At 49.8% G+C, this 5,232-nt stretch overlaps 1 non-coding gene across 1 annotated transcript; it reads left to right on the forward strand.

Annotated features, from left to right (window-relative positions):
- The first annotated feature begins 3,497 nt into the window (after positions 1-3,497).
- TRNAI-GAU lies at positions 3,498-3,571 on the forward strand. Its single transcript has one exon. It is a non-coding gene; the product is annotated as a tRNA-Ile (tRNA).
- Positions 3,572-5,232: the final 1,661 nt, after the last annotated feature.

Consider the following 5,232-nt stretch of genomic DNA (forward strand, 5'->3'; position numbering starts at 1 on the left):
ACCAAGCCAAGGGTTGAGATCCCCTTACCGGTCATCTTTTTTTTAAAAAAAAAAAAAGAAAAAAAACCCCACAAGACTTCTAGGAGCATTTTATGATACAGTAATTCCTAATTTTTCTTTGCAGACACATCAAGCTAGTTGTTTTTTTTTTTTTAATCTGGTAGGTCTTCTAGAGATTTGCTTCTGTTTCTTAGTGAAACCATATCACAAAGTAATACCTACCAATCATCTGGGCAGTGGTTTACAAGGGGGAGCAATTTTGCCCCCCAGAGGACATGTGGCAATGTCTGGAGACATTTTTGGTTGTCACACTAGGCAGGGGGGCTACTGGCATCTAGTGGGTAAGAGGTTAGGGATGTGCCTAAACATTCTACACTGCACAGGACAGAATTATCCAGCCCAACGTGCTAATAGTGCCAAGGTGAAGAAACCCTTCTCTAAATGTGGGACAATATTGGAAGGACACAAGTCAAATTGATAAAAGGGTTATCTCTGGAGAGGGTACTGGGCGGTTGGGTGCCACTCAAAGAGAACAATCCTAAATGATTTTACTTTATTTCCTAGAAGAATGCGTTTGTATAATATTATATAAGTAAAAACACCAGGGACAGAAGGAGAGAGGGAGGGTCAGGGTGGACCTCTGGGGACCTGGCCAGTCCTGTCCCCATGTCTCCAGGGCAACAGAGGGGTGGGGAGAGGCAGGAGTGCCAGGGCTCATTTGAGTCACTGCTGTCCCCACACAGCAGTTCACATGGCCTTGGCCTGGGGCAGGCTGGCAACACCCAACCCCTCCTTCCCTGTGGTGACACTCCCAGGAGACTGCTGTGACTACTCTCCCAGACACCAGCAACATATTAGGTTTTCACTTTTCTCATAATGAATGTGGCTTTTAGCAACTGTGCTAAGTGTTTTTAAAAACAGCCTTTTTCACCAAAGCGTTACCAGCAAATGCGTTGCAGTTTTCAAACCTACTTCATAAAATCACCTGAAGCTCATGGTTACAAAGACACTCTCAGCACAGACACAGGCTCTTTCTCTTCTGATTCCAGCAGGTACCAAGACCCGGGGCTGGGGAGCACCAGGGATGCTTTAGTATTGCTCAAGCCCCCTGGCTGATACCTGAACCCACCTCCTCCTAACAAATGAAAACACCATGGTGAGGCCAAAGGCCCTTTCCCAAGAGACCACCGCGGTTGGCCAGTTTGGGGTATAACTACTTTATACTCCATATTTACATAGCTAGGGAGACAGATAGATGGAAAGATAGATATAGATGATAGATAACAGATCAGATAGACATAGTTCGATGATTGATAGAGATAGGCGATAGATGACAGATTAGATGAATAGATATGATAAATGATTAATAGATAGATGATAGACAGACAGATAACAGATTTGCAGCCACACGAATTGTACTGTTTTCAGGGTGTTTTCCCCCATACATGGTACCAACCTGCACATATTATTCCTCAACTTGCCTCTTCCCCCAGCACGTACCTTGGCTTCCTTTGGCTGCTGTGCACACGTTGCGTCCTGAAGCAAGGAGGCCGGCAGAGGGGTGAGTGGGGGTGAAATCAGCCTTGCCGACTGGCCAGACATGGCTGTGTCCACCCAGAAGCAGGAAGACCTCTCTATAATTCACTGGCCCAGAGGGGATGCCTTTCTGGGACCCACACAGGTGCTACAGGGGCTGGCCAGCCTGGGAGTGCTGCCTGGTTCCCAAAGACAAATGCTTAGGATGTTTCCAATGGTTGGTCACGCACAATTCCACCACAAGCATCCCGGTCCTTGCTTCCATTGACATTTGTCTCCAGGTGGGCACTCTCTGAGCTTGCCAGAGCTGTTACAAATGGGACCTTTTTGAGGGGATGTTTCCAATGGTTGGTCACGCACAATTCCACCACAAGCATCCCGGTCCTTGCTTCCATTGACGTTTGTCTCCAGGTGGGCACTCTCTGAGCTTGCCAGAGCTGTTACAAATGGGACCTTTTTGAGGCTCTTGACTGGTGAGGAAGGCAGCCTCCCTGGGGATTATAATCCCTGGGGATTATAATTCATGGACAACAAAGGAGGACCCTGGGCCCAGAGGAATAGGCATTTTCTTGATGCCCCCTGCTGAATGACCAAGCTCCAGGCACTGCTCAGGGCCAGCTCCTCTGCTTTAAGAAAGCAGCCTGGGGCCAGAGCACAGCTTCTGAACAGCAACTGGCCCCTGCTGTCCACCACAGTCCCAAGCCTGAGGTCTCTGTGCCCTTCTGCCCATGCCCACTACCCCGACATATCTGACCCTTTTGCTGCCCAAGAGCAATCCCATCCATCCATCCATTTAGCCATCCATCCACCCACCCATTATGCATCATTAACTGAACAAATAATTACTGAGTACCTGCAATGCACAAGGCACTCTTCTAGGCACTGGGGATAAAGCAGAGAATGAAGCAGTTCATGATCCCTGAATCTGGGGGGCTGAACTGCTAGGTGTGGGGAAGCCACCACAAGCAAGAAACTTTTGCAGAGCAACAAGTCCTATGAAGACAACAAAACAGGTGATGTGGCTGGCAGGGAGAGGACGAAGGTCAGGACAGGACTTTCTGGGAAATAATGCCTCCGCATGTGGATAAGGGACCAGTCATATGCGGGTCTGGAGGAAGGGTGTTCCAGGCAGGGGAACAGCAAGTGCAAAGGCCTGGAGTTGGGATGCACTCAGCTGGGGATGGCATGAAAGCCCAGTGGCTAAAGCATCCTGGGGGAGAGGACACAGAGGAAGTCGGCAGGTCACAGGCCCAGGACCTATTGTACTCAGTAGCAGCCCAGCCTGGAGCAGCATCAGGGTGACAATGATGCCCAGAGTTGCCTCTTCGGGGCTCTGGAGTCCTTCCGCCTCCAGAGGTGTCCCAGCCCTGGAGGGTCTACTTGGCCCAGAGAGGGCAGGCCCCACTCCCACCACCCCACCCTTTGCCAACCCTCTCTGGGCCCCTTCAACAGAACATGGGGCCACTGCTCTGAAAGCACAATAGCAACAACAGAAAGTCTGTGATCAAGGCCCCAGACAGCTTCCCCCAAAGCGGCCCTTGACCACCATTTCCACACCCATTCCTAATGAACTGGGTTCCTGGCAGGTGAGTCAGTGGCATGCTGGGTCTCAGCTCTGCCACCAACTCCCTGAGTGTCCTCGAGCCAGCCACCTCCTCTGTCCAGCCTCAGTTTCCTTCTTTGTATGGGGAGGGAAATATTAACACAGCCGGGCAGACATCTGTGAGCTCCTTAGGGCAAGGCCTGGGCCTCAATCCCAGTGTACCCTGTGCTCTCCATAAATCCTTTCTGAAACAAGGTGTGGCCTCCTATCCCCTATCAAACATCCCCTGGAGTTTCAAGACTCTGGGTTTAAATTCCTCCCCTGGGGCTCAAAGTGAGTCAAGACTGCATCTGATGGGCACATGTTTGTTTGTTTTAAAACAGTGTTTTGAAAGAATTTAAAATAGTTGCTAAGGGCTGGCTGGTTACTCAGTTGGTTAGAGTGTGGTGCTGATAACACCAAGGTCCAGGGTTCAATCCCCTGTACCAGCCAGCTGCAAAAAATAACAAGTAAATAAATAAAATAAAAAACAAAAGTAGTTACCAATGTTTAAAAATTGGGCGAAGTTACATTAGAAATTAAAGTTTTTCTGCTTCTCTGAGAAAAATCAGATGGTGTGGCAATGTTGGGCCGTGCTGAAGTCCCTGCAGTGTCACTGGACATTTTGTAGTTGCTGAGGGGCTGCTGGGGAGCATGTCCTCTTCAGTCTGCCATAGACCCCACCACTCCCTGCTGCCCCCCACATGGGGAGCCAGCCAGCTGGGCCACTCATTCCGCTGGTCCATCTGCCCACACGCACAGAGTGTCTGAGTTTCTGGGTGTCTTGGGGCATTGGAAGAACTGAGAACAGAGAAAGGAAGGGAGGTTTCTCCAAGCCTGAGGGAACTCGGGGGTGCTCAGATTCCAGATCCGTGCATCTCCCTGAGGACCTAGAAGGATCTCAGCAAGAGGAGGGTTAGCTTGTCCTTGGCTCTGAGGCTCTGAGCCTGCAAAACACCATGCCCAGGGGAGCAAGGAAGACTCCCAAGGCCATAGCAGGGTTGAAGGCGGCATCTCGGTGTAATCAGAGTGGCTCCAAGACTGGAGGGACCTCCTGAATGTCCAATTCTGTGTAAGACACTGAGCACTCTGCAGGATCCTGAGGAAGTGGAGAGCTCTAAAAGGAAAGAAAATTTCTCCCCAGCAGGTAGAATGGGCACCCAGAGTCACATTACATGAAATTAATTTAAATTTAAAGAAAATAAAGGAAAGCACATCCGGGTTGGGACATTAGAGTCCTATCTGATTCACAGTAATCAAGGCACTTGCCCATTCTCCAGAACAGCCCCTGCCAGTAGAGGCAGCAGGGGATGGGGGTGGAAGGGGGAAGAGGAGCAAAAGCACACACTGAGCACCCCATGCACACACACACCAACCCCCACACACAACCAACACCCTTGTTGTGGGCTGAATTGTGTCACCCCAACCCCATTCACAGGTTCAAGCCCAGTATCTTAAAATGTGACTGTATTTGCAGAGAGGGCCTTTAAAGAGGTGATTAAACTAAAATGAAGCCATTAGGAAGGGCCCTAATCCAATCTGACTGATGCCCTTATAAGAGGAAACTTTAACACACAAAAAGGCCCCAGGGATGTGTGCACCTAGAAAAAAGACCATGCAAGGACACAGCGAGAAGGTGGCCATCTGTAAGCCAAGGAGAGTGGCCTTGGGAGAAGGTGAACCTGCCAACACCTTAATCTTGGACTTCCAGCCTCCAGAACTGTGCACCCCAGGGATGTGTGCACCTAGAAAAAAGACCATGCAAGGACACAGCGAGAAGGTGGCCATCTGTAAGCCAAGGAGAGTGACCTTGGGAGAAGGTGAACCTGCCAACACCTTAATCTTGGACTTCCAGCCTCCAGAACTGTGCAAAAATAGATTTCTGTTGTTTGAGCCATGCGGTCTGTGGTATTTCATTACGGCAGCACTAGCAGACTAACACACACAAATCCCCCCAACATTCATCCCCCAGCTCTCACTAAACCTTGCACACACACACACACACACACACACTCTGACCCTTGCACACACCCATGTGCCTCCCCATTTGAACTGGACACTAGGATTGGGCTTGTTTCAGTCAATATTCTTGATTCTTATTTATAGTTGGATCA

The sequence above is a fragment of the Galeopterus variegatus genome, unplaced genomic scaffold (assembly GCF_000696425.1).
Source record: "Galeopterus variegatus unplaced genomic scaffold, G_variegatus-3.0.2 Scaffold4764, whole genome shotgun sequence".
In the NCBI taxonomy this organism is placed as follows: domain Eukaryota; kingdom Metazoa; phylum Chordata; class Mammalia; order Dermoptera; family Cynocephalidae; genus Galeopterus; species Galeopterus variegatus.